The sequence below is a fragment of the Artemia sp. Qi Xiang Cuo genome, chromosome 4 (assembly GCF_049724085.1).
Source record: "Artemia sp. Qi Xiang Cuo chromosome 4, ASM4972408v1, whole genome shotgun sequence".
NCBI lineage: Eukaryota > Metazoa > Arthropoda > Branchiopoda > Anostraca > Artemiidae > Artemia > Artemia sp. Qi Xiang Cuo.
The window spans coordinates 7,444,303-7,456,831 of record NC_142797.1 but is presented as its reverse complement, the minus strand read 5'-3'; positions in this window follow the sequence as shown (position 1 = coordinate 7,456,831).

Here is a 12,529-nt window from a genome sequence, read left to right as displayed (position 1 = left end):
GACATGACGTAAATGCTCGAATGATTGTCCTTGACAACACACCAGTAAAGACGACGGCAGAGAGCGCCGGACCTACTCCATCACACCTATTTACCGTGGCTCGTACGCTACATCACACACAACAGAGGCCCACACCTTTGGCATGTCCCAAGAAGAGAAAGAGGGGTATGGTCAAGATAGTGGCTGCCAAAGAGGAGAGGCCGACTACCCTAAATCAGGTGAAAGACCAATACCAGCAATCTGTCTTTGGAGACTATTCAATACATGGAGAAGGGTCTGCAGCCCCTAATAGAACCAGGCAGCGGGGTGGTGCCAGGTCGAATGCCATCTCATGGATGTATTACTACCTCAAGGCCAACCCAGATTATATACGATACGATGTTAACGTGACACAGTGGGAGTTCAGTTCCCTGCTGGTTGTTAATGACCGACCCCCGTTGTTACGCAGTGATAACCCGGTGGCGGTTCTCCCGATGTTTTCTGACAATGAGGACCCATTTGTGACCGTCACCATCAGACTCCCCACAATAATAAAAACATTGGACATCGCACTCTTTAGTGACTACATGAAGGATGCAACCAATGCAGATGGCAGAATCATAGCATCAGTGCTCACAAGCAAAATTAACCTAAATTACACTCAATGCCTGGAATTAGCATCCTTATTCAAAATCAACAGAGATGTCTGCGACAATTCTGCACTCTATGCCAAAGGCTGGATTCTAGCATTCCTTAAAGCTATATTGGAGCTAAGAATAGGGGTGAATGCGGCGTATCCGATAGCTTGGAATGCCACTGGAGCCAACTTTTTCAACCGGGGCTGGGCCGATGCAAATGTAATACACAGTCTGTGTAAAGATATCCAAGAGCGCAGGTTCGTTTGCCTTGCTAGTGACTTCACCACAGAACAACTAATGTGCTTACAACATCTGTCTCGAGAAAACGCTCCTATGCAGCAAGATCCAGTAGAAGAGAGGCCCAGAATAAATCAAATAAACTGGTTCCCCGTTCCTATTGCCGTCTACTATGCGGGACAAGCCCCGGCCGTGCCTGCTATAGTGGACTTTAGTGCCGACGACATGAGGAGCACCTTGGTCCAGCTGGCCGCAACTAGAGGGGAGATATACGCCCTAGTTAACGGCTTCCTGAAGGCATGCACGCTGATACTTCAGCGGCGGTCATTGCAGGGGGCTCCAGCTGTAGTTTGTTGGTTTACAGCTACATTAGAGAGGGCAGTAATTTTCAACTGGCGGGCCCCGAGGGACTTCAACCCGATATGGAGGTGGCTGGAGGTATACCAATTCAGGAAGGCGTTACCAGGAGATGAATTGAACACAGAAGCTCGAATGAACACTAATATCTCCGTTAACACGCTGGAATATGACACGCTGGCCGGGCAAGCAATGTCTGAGCTACTGATAGTTGCAGCAGGCGTCTCACAGGCAATATCCTTATCGATAAGCTTGGCCTTCCACAACCAAAACATAGGTGGAAACGAGCTTAATGCCGTAGCAGGAGTGGCCACCGCAGGGGCAGGCGCGTTACGAAACTATTGTGCCCAACTATTCAAGGGTACAGGGGCAAGGGACCCACCGCCACTATACCAGATAGCCTTTCACGAGCTTACTATGATAACTGAGGTGGTTATCGATGCCAACGTATTAGCCCAAGACATGTGGGGGGGCAAATTCTGTGAATATAGGACCCGTCAATAACAACACACAATGGGCGGGAGTATGGGGACACCGCATACCTTACCTGATTAACCCTTTGGTGATGTCATGGATGATTAAATTATGGCCTAACCAATAAACAGGAGGTGATGTTTGGCGGCCCCGGAGCGGGCTGGTACGCAGATGTAGGCGATGAGACATACAGTATAATGTCTTCAGGAGGGCAGGCAACCAGCACACCGTGGGGCTTCATATCTTATGGAGCCCGGGTACTCAACGCCGTATCACAAAATTTGGTCAGAAATACCGCATGGCCAATACAATATCGACCGTGGGCAAGAATGGGGATAGGGTCCATGAATCTACCCTTACAAGAAGGGCCAGTAGCAGGCCTGAACGACTACAGTGCAGCCTTGAATGTGTATATCCCAGGCTTCATCAAGTCTTACGACTGGATAGAGGACCTGGTGCTAGCACCCGTAGTAACGGGAGCAACATTCGCCGCGGTGGAGTGGCAATGGGCACGACGCAACAACTCAGCCACACTCTGGAATGTTGGTATTTATTTACCATTTTTTCCAGGAGACAATTCCACCTTCGAAGGAAAGCTATCCCCTTATAAGGAACACATTTTCTTAGTGCCACATTTTCTTAGCTTTTTTTGCTGATTGTCACCTACGCTTTTTCGTCTTAAATTTGGCGTTCACAACTACTAAACACTGCGAAACTTCACATGGAAAATATTTCTTAGTTGGAATTCTAATTTTTAAGATGTGTATGTTTGTGTTAGTTTCCACTTCACCAGTTCAAACAATCAAAATTTTCACTGTTCTTGGCACTGTAAGTGAATTTGGTTTACCTTGTATGTCATTGTGGCGTTACTCAGGTCTCATTAGATTCCACAGGTTTTTAGGCTGTTTATCTATGTTGCTGTAACTAACGGTTTTAGAGATTCTCTGAAGGTATTTGGGTCTGCATATTGAGGAAAACTAAAATACCTGCAAGCTTTATTCTAATGCTTAGATGAAGCTTGGACCTAAGGCTCCTTAATTATCCCTATTACGATACTTTCTATGGGCTCACTATCTGTTCATTAATGTGTACTATGGTAACGGGATTTATATCTACTTACGTGCAAACGAAGTATTTGGAAGTAAAAGCAGATTAAGAACTTGGATTAATAATTTAATATAATGTTCTATTTCATGGAATTATTTATAAGTTGAGATGAAGCGCATTTTCGCTGCTTTAATGAACATGGACATTAGTAAAATGGTACTGCCAATCAAAGAAAATTTCCAACAACAAACATAACAATTTCTTACTTTTGGGGTGATTTTTATTTTCCGCTTGAGATAAATAGATAAATGCGGCATTGATTTGTACTGTGGTAAGGCCCAAGATGTCGTAAATGAGGCTTTAAAATGGTCGTTGCATTCCTAATATAATCGCAACTATAACTTTTAGATGATACTGAAACTAATGGTAGTTGTTTAAGTAATGAAATGAAGTGGACTGTAAGTAGACTTTAATAGTAGACTGTAATGCTGTTAATTTTGCTAAAACAAACTTGTATTATTGTCAATGTAAGCTAGATCGTACCCAATGCTAAACTTTCTCAATCGCAATTTGTAGAGGTGAATTTATTTCGTAGGCGGTAGGAAAGACCTCTTACGAGAGGAGGTAGGAGGGTGTTGGAACGTCTTATTTTTAAGTTTCTCGTCCTGGAAATGACCTAATGACCTAATTAAAATTAAAAAAGAGACAAATTAATCAGTGCTGCACTATAAACTATGTCCTCGAAGAAATTCTCGAGAAAATAAAAGTCCAAAATAAGGATAAAATCCTTTTTAATCGACAGTGTATAATAAATTTCACAAAAAATACCAGATATTTCGGTCCCGAAATATCTGGTATTTTTTGTGAAATTTATTATACACTGTCTATTAAAAAGGATTTTATCCCTACTTTGGAATTTTATTTTATCGTCATGGAAAGGCAGTGTGGTCTCCGAAATTATCTAAATCCTCTAGAGGAAAAGGATTGTCGCGAAATGTTAAAAAGGCTTGTTTTTCCTCGTGTAATAATGTGAAGACGTCACATATGCCTTTTCAAATATATTCCATTTCAAGTTGGACTATAAGTGAGACAAAGACTGCCTTATAAAGCTAAAACTAACTATGTTGTTCGTGACCCTTCATAAGAAACACCTTTTGTGTATGTAATGCACCAGACTGGTTAATGTCGATATTTTGATCGTGCTAGTACCAGGTGTTCGCTAAAACACGAGATATCATAATGGAAAAGAATGTATTGAAACAATTTTTCAATTAATTTAGGTCATGTTTTCGTTTAGGCTTGTTAGAATTAGTTTGAGGTATTATTTAAGTATTGTTTTTGTATGTTTTTTTTTTCAACTCTCTTAGATGAACTTCTTATTTTGGTGTTACTACATTTTATAGGCCATAATGCATCTTTGTTCGTATACGTATTATGTATAAGATTTTAACTGTTTTTGCTTTTGCACATAAGATTTCAACACATAAGATTTTCTGACTTGACAGTATTTCGTTGGTGTTTTATCTTGGAACATAGCCTCACTATAAATATGGAAATTTTCATTTAGTAATTTTTTATATTTTATGCTGTAAGCGTCGTAATTTTAGTGACACCCTGTGAGGTTTTTTTTTCTTTTGCCTCATCTTTGCAGCACTGGGTGACATAGAAAATGACCAGTGCATGTTTTAAGAGAGGGTGTGACTGTACTGGGAGTGAAATATCAGTTAACGCATGGTACGAAATTGCTTGGAGATCGCGCGTTTATGTCTTAAAATAAACAAAACCAAATAAACTTAAAATAAGTAAATCTTCTTGGAGAAGTAAGTCTACTAATCATTCATACCTTGAATTTCCATATGTAGGATACTTTTTTTTTTTTTTTTTTTACAAAATTTGCAAGCGAATAAACAGACTTGATAATCGTTTGCTTGCACGATAATCATTGTAGGGCTCATACCGGACTTTTGTCTGTATCCAAATTTTAGCAAAATTTAAACTAGGAAAATTAAACTTTTCGAAATTGACCCTGCATTTAGACTATGACCTAACAGGTCTTTCAAAGTAACTACCTCTGCCTCTTTCTCCTCCACGGGCACTGGCCTTTAATTAACAAGGTTTTTTTTAGTAAATTTCCTAAAATGTGCTGAAAACTGTCATGACAAGGGGCAACTAGCAACACATGAAACGGATTGTTTCTACTGTAAAAGCTAGCGTATCCTTGCCACACTTGATTTTTTAAAGAAAGACAAGTCGTTAATTCTGTCATTTTTTATTTTTTTGTGTCCCTTCGACTTCAGTTTATTACAAGACATTTAAAGGGTCTAAGCTCTTCTTTTTTTTATGAAAGGTGTGGACCTCAGGTCAGATTGATGAATATGACATCACATTTTGGATAGTAACGTATAATTCTTGTGTGTATTCAAAAAGGATCGTTTTTGCTCGTCCTCGAGCCAGATCCCACAGAGTATGAGCCGAAGAAGATTTCTATAGTCTATTTTAGACAGAACTATCTCAAGTTACTCATATCTCAGTTTGCTCCCCCTCTTCTACGCTATGCTCTTTATGCTAAAGAACCATAGTGCTATTCGGAAAGTATATAGGACTGCAGTAAAATGCAATCCAATTATATTGTATTAAGCAAATTCACATCAATTTAAGGGCTGGGCACACGTAGCTGATTTTGAGAACCGAATTCCAAATCAGCGCCGATTTTAAAAGAAACGGTGTCGATTTGAACTTGAAAAATTTTCTTGTTTTTGGCGCCAATTTACAAAATCAGCGCCGATTTTCATCATGATCATCACACAAAAATACAGATACACATAAATAGTCAGCTAGAGAATTCTGTGGTGAAAGACCCCGCTACTGAGCTTAGAACTAAACTGAGATCAATCATGCAAATATTAATAAACTCCACTTGACTATTTTTGTCCATGATTTTTTGTTTTGAAAATCTCGCGCAATAAATTTTTTTTTCAACAAATTTTTGTTACCGCTATCGTTTGTCCACTGATGCTGAAATCGGTTCCCGAAATCAGCTACGTGTACCAAGCCCTTAAGCTCTTCCATTCTTGAGACATGGTAGAAAAATCTCTGCTATTTAATAGCCTTTGTTCTAAAGAAGTCATTCATCAGTGATGAATGATATACTGTACGCCCGTATAGCCTCTGAGACTAGGAGGCTGCACAAATACTACTTCAATAGTTCAATAGAATCTTTGGCTTAATAACACTTTGGCTCTGTTCGGGCTAAAATTGCATTTTTACGAGCCAAAATGCTGGAATTGGTAATTTCATTAGGCATGGTCCCTTTCGTTACTTATAAGGGTTACTAGGTATTTAGGCGATCATTTGGATGATCGCCTCTTTTGATAACCTAGCGCTGCGGAATGTGGATGGAAACATGCATGACTATACTTCTCTTGGAAAGTAACAAATTCTATATCTTGTTGGAATAGTAGCTTAAAGGTTCTCACACATATTGAATTTAATTGTATATTTTCCTCCCAGACCGCACTTCATTTTGGGGTAGTTCAATTCTTTTTCTAAAATTGTGCAATTTCTCGTATCTTAATAGCTTTTGATCAGTAACTTTAAAATTCATAGATTTTTCATATCTAGCATAAGCATGAATAGAAGATTTTGTTTTGTTGCATGTATTTAAGATAAAAAGTAGTTCTTAGAATTTGTGTTTCTAATGACAAGGGTTGTTCTTCATTTACAGTTACAGTTTGGTTGCTCTGACAGGCTTCTTTTTTAGTCATGTTTCTTAGGAGTGGAAAACTGAAATCGTGCAGGCAACATTATTCTTAGAATAAAAAATTAAAACAGATATCTAATAAAGTAACATTTTCGTTCAACAAAAATGAAGAAAAGAATTAAAACTAAGAAAATTGAATGACTCAGACTTCCACTAACCCATCCTCAGCGCTCAAAAAAAGGAAGAAAAAATGTATACATGGAAGAAAAAAATTACATTTTTGAGTAAATTCCACAAAATCAATAAGTTGATTCTTTGACTCCGTTGCCTTAATTTAAAAAAATTGTCTTTTTTCTTTTATATCATATCTTTTTTCTTTCCTCATTTTGAGCGCTGCAGACAGCTTACTGGAAGTCTTTGTCAAAATATTTGCTGTGTCTTATCGACTCTTATTTAACATCATGTATAGCCAGTGTGTCTTAGTGAGGAGCATTTCCAATCGATCCGAAAGTACTGCCATCTACTGTTACAAGTCATTTCTGTTTGTGATTTCGATACAGTTTGCTCTTTTGTTTTCTGTACTTAGGATAAAGGTGGAAGGAAAGTATCACATCTGGATACTAAATTTGATAGCGCCCTCACTGCTGCAGAAAGTGGAGATCATCCTTTTATTTTCTTTTAATGCTAATATTAGAAAATCAACTACTGAACTAGCATCTTTTTGGGCATAATCGTCAAAAGGTGGAAAATGTAAAAAACGTGGTTCACAAGATTCACTCTTATTAAAATTATCGAGGGACTAACAATTTCATTGTTCTGGTACACATTAATGAAAAAAAGATCGAACAGTGACTGCGCAGACGTGAGGCAAGCCCAAATTCAGTGCAAAACGAAATAAGTTCTTATTTGGTGCAACAACAGCCGTGAATAAAAAAATGAGCCCTAATCCTTTAAGGCACCCCACCTTGTCACTCCTTCAACTTTTTACCAGAAAGACTGGTGTGCTATGCCTCACTTGAATCAAACAAACATTTTCAATCTAAATAATTGGAGGTATAAAACGAGCCTGCGACCTCTTCAGTATGTCCCAGCCACTTCACCCTTGAATTCTCAGAGGATTAAAAAAAAAACAAGTTTTTTCAACTGAAAGTAAGGAGCAACATTAAAACTTAAAAACGAACAGAAATTATTACGTATATAAAGGGATTTGCCCCCTCCTCAACACCTCGTTCTTTACGCTAAAGTTTGCTATTACTATTAAAAAATCTTCCAATTGTTCTAATTAAACGACTCTTGTGTTTCAGGAGTCGTTCTTAAAGAATTGGGACAAAATTTTAATTTTGGTGTAAAGAGCGAAGTGTTGAGGATGGGGCAATCTCCTTCATATACGTAATAATTTCTCTTTGTTTTTAAGTTTTAATGTTGCTTCTTTCTTTCAGTAGAAACAATTTGTTTGTTTTTTATTTAATTTCTGATCGTTTATATAATTAATGCCTGGAAATCTGACCCCACCTCCACGGAGAAATCCCCCTCCCCATGGAAATATTCTCTAGACAATTCAATCACTGTGAAAATTTACCCCTGGCAATTACCCTTAACAACTCCACGCGTCAAATTGAGACAGAAAAGGGAAAGCAAGACATATAAAGAATTTATTTAGGAATTCTGGCAAATTTCCTCCGGTGTATAATTTCCCCTGAAAATCTCACCCCTGGAAACTTCCCTCTCCATGGAAAATTTCCCCGTAGAAAAATCTCCAGCAGAAAATTCACCCTCCCCCCCCCCCCTATAAGAAAATTTATACATACTTCCCAATAACAAATACTATACGTAAACAGTGGGGTAAATTTTTTAACTTAAAGACCTATCCCTTGGGGCTGAGGTGGGAGGTCAAGTTGCATCCAAAGGCATAGTTATCGGGCCTTTCAAGTATGATGAACAAAATGGCTATCTCAAAATTATGATCGGACGATTTTGGAAAAAAAAGGTCGGGGAGGGAGCCTAATTTCCCTCCAATCTTTTTGGTCACTTAAAAAGGGCACTAGAACTTTTAATTTTGTTAAAAGTTCTATACGATCCATACGATACGATACGGTCCATACGATCACCCCTGGGAAAAAAACAAATAAACTTGCATCCGTGATCTTTCTTCTTGTAATAAATACAAAATTCCACTTTTTTTGCAGATAGAAGCTTGAAACATCTACAGTAGGGTTTTCTGATACGCTGAATCTGATAGTATGATTTGTATTAAGATGCTATGAATTTTAGGGGGTTTCGCCCTTTTTTTCGAAGATCAGGCAAATTTTCTCAGGCTTATAGCCTTTAATGAGTAAGACTAAACTTAATGAAACTTATATATTTGAAATTTGAATAATAAGCCAATTCTTTTTATGTATCTCTTGGTATCAAAATTCCCTTTTTTAGAGTTTCGGTTGGTATTGAGCTGGGTCGTTCCTTACTTACAGTTCGTTACCACGAACTGTTTGAAAGGTAGGTATGGTGGATCTTGTTTGAACCACGGTCACGCAAGCATTTCTGATTGATATGAATTGAGAACCAAAATATGCTTGAAGCCTTTCCACCCCTCCGAAAACAAACCTTTTCGTGCAAAAGTATGCAATTTGTATCTTATTTGAACTGAAATCATACAAGGATATTCAGTCTACATGATTTCGAGAACCAGACCGTCCGCTCACCTGCCATATTACCAACTTATCAGCAGAAAGTTAGGTACTCGGCCTTTTTTTAAAACAAAATAATGCACGGATTTTGTATAAGTGTGGTTGAAGGCATAGGTTGAGGCTATCGAACATCCGTCCCGCCCCCACCAATTTTGCAGAAATGTAGGCAAGTATATTATTTCAAAAGGAATTACGTAAGAATTTTAACTATTATTGAAGGCCGAAATCGGGCCCATAGACCTCAAGCACACGCCCATCCGTCTTGACGATCCGTCAAGCAGAAAAGTAGGCACGGCATACATATTTGAATTAGAACCACACAACGTTTTCAATTCGTATGGTTACAAAACCAAAAGGATTTTAGATAAGTGTCAAAAAAAATTCTTGAGCACGTCTGGAACGATATCGGATTCTTAATAGGAGTCGTAGGACATTACTCTTCCAATTTAAAATCTTATTTGTTATTTTTCTCTTAGTGACACATCCCTACCACCCCCTCCCCCTGCCTCAAAAAATAAACATTCTCTATATATGTTTAACAGTGGTTTATTTCCTTACTTTTTAGGTCGTAGTTCCATCTATTTTTGGATGAAAAAAAAAATTTGTTTGAGTGAACCATAATAATGATTCCGCTTTGCCATTCCTTTGCATAAGCTGCATAAGGCAAGAATATTGAATAACATTTGATTTTTCAACCAAGAATAACCAAAGAAGACTCCAACAGGTCTTGTGTGAATCAGTGCTATAGATCTATATAGCAAATGTAAAACCGCTGCAACCATGCCTTCGTATTGGCTAAGCAGGTCTATAACAGCGGTTTACTTAAGATTTGTAAGAACACAAACTTGTCTCTGATTGGTCCGTTGTTTTTAGCTGACCAATCATAGACCATATTATATTCTTACACTACGTAGCTTTAGATAATGAATGACAATCTGAAACTACTACAATATTCGTTTCACATTGGTTAAGTAGGCCTATACTTAAGATCCTTGACAATGTAAATATTTTTATAGCTAATCGACTATTTTTAGATGACCAATTATAGACAATTTTACATACTTACACATTAGGTTCCGTAATGTAAGTTCTAATGTAGAAGTGCGAGAGGCCTATTAATTTGAAGCACCAGTCACTGTTAAAGGCAATTTGAAATGAATCGAAACATAAAACTAGGGATATAATCACGTTTGCCACTACCAAATGATTGATTGCTATTTTTCGGCCCTTTCTTGCGATTCTGTTTCGCCTAGTTTTATTTTGGAAAAGATTATTGATTTTTCACCCTTATTATTGATTCTTTAAGTTTGCGAGAATAGTACAAAATTTTAAATGGAAAAAGGACTCCGAATGGAAATTGTCGACTCGGGATGACACTAGTGTTTGTATCCTAGTTTGAGGAGACACATTGCAAGCAAACAACTGCATTGTCGTAAAAAGTACAATGCACTATCGTTTTTATTCAAGTGACTCTTTCCTCCAACGCCTACTAATGTTGTTTTCGTAATCATGTACCCTACTTCTGTTGATCCACATGACGAGAATATTCAGCCAGATCAGAAGAAATTAGATGAAGCACCATATAATACCATCCATCTCTGGTCGATCCACGCTCACTAGAACTATCGGATCTAAGTGATTTCGTTTTGGACCATACAACCAGAAGTGTCAATGATGGGGAAAACGCCCCTGTCTGTAGTGTTTCTAAGAGTTAATATATGTAAAAGACTTTGGTAATGCAGTTCACAGCAGCTCCTTTATTGCGCTATAGCCTTAGGGAAAATTGACCCATCTGATTGGATGGCTGGAAATCCCTTTATACTGATGAACTTTGCAATGTCTTCAGAATCATTGCAGTTACTGTCCTAGAGTCCTAAAGGATGCAATCCACAAAAACTTTTTTTTGGAATCAGTATGCTAACAGGAATTGTCAGTTTGCAAAATGTCCCCCCCCCCCGAAATTTTTTCCGAATCGTAAAAACGTAACAAAAATTAATATAAACAAACTTTTGGTGTTGTTTTTGAAGTTTTTTGGTGACCCCCCCCCCCCCGAAAAAATCCTTTTATAATACTGCTCAAATCAGTGATCTGTGGACCTTGATCAGAATTAATTAAAAACTTTGAACTCCATTAAACAAAAAATGAGCAAAAATAAAATAAAATAATGTACCAAGCGTGAAACTACCACAAATCATTATCAATAAATAAATGTAACCCAAAACGAACAGAAATTACAATAAATAACCGATTCAAACTCAAAACGAGCAGAAATTAACATGAGTTGGGCTCGAAACCCTTATGCCTTCCCAAGGCCAGAACAAACTTTGCACTTTACTGAAAAAAATATAAATGTTTTTACTTTTATAACTTTAAAACATCAAATAATATTAACATTTTGATTACTAAATATCAGTATATGTATATTGAACTGACAATGCACATTCATTTATATTTTTTTATTTTTTCAGTGAAGTGCAAATTATGTTCTGTCCTTGGGACGACAAGGGTTTTGAGCCCAACTTATTTTAATTTCTGCTCGGTTTGAATTTGACTCGGTTATTTATTATAATATCTGTTTGTTTTGGGTTCCATTTATTTATCGATGCTGATTTGTGGTAGTTTCACGCTTGGTAGATTATTTGAGTTTATTTTTGCTCATTTTGTGTCTAATGGAGTTCTTTGCTTTTCTTTGAAAAACTTATTTTGTGAAAAAGTTCTTTAAATTAATTTCTGTTCATTTTGTATTGACGTAGTGTCTTTAGGGTAAAAGGAAATGATGCTTTAAATCCTTTTTTTTTTTCAGAGTTTTTAGTTTGGCCTGCTATTTGTAAGCTGGATAAACTTTTTCAGCGTTATTTAACATCATACACCCTTCCAGAAATCTGGGCACAAATATTACGGTGTAATTTATTTTTATACCACCTCTAGTTGCCCTGAAATGGAAAACTTGATACCATTCGCAAAAAAATCTGTTTACTTTCTTTGATAGCTTGCATATACTTACGCTATTTTGATTTGAATAAATTTTAAGAGCAAATGCAGCCCCGACAATTAGAACTTGCTGCTATAAGTCGTTCTTGGGATACTGCTGAGATGCCTTATTGGGTATTAGTATTAAAACAATACATTTTAATTTAACCTTAAGGCAACATTCAGTTTTTAAACTTAAATGTAAATGGGAGGGTCGGCGTGAGAGGGGCATTAGTTTCCCTCTAGTCACTTTCGACTGTTAAAAAGGGCATCAGCCCTTTCTATTTTCAATCAAATTAGCTCTTTTCGAAGTTTCTACGACAACTCCTCCGATACAAAGTACCCTGGTCTAAACAACAACAAAAAATAATATATTATACACACATCGATCTTTATTATAAAAATGTCACGCCTTCCAATAACTTTCGACTGTTAAAAAGGGC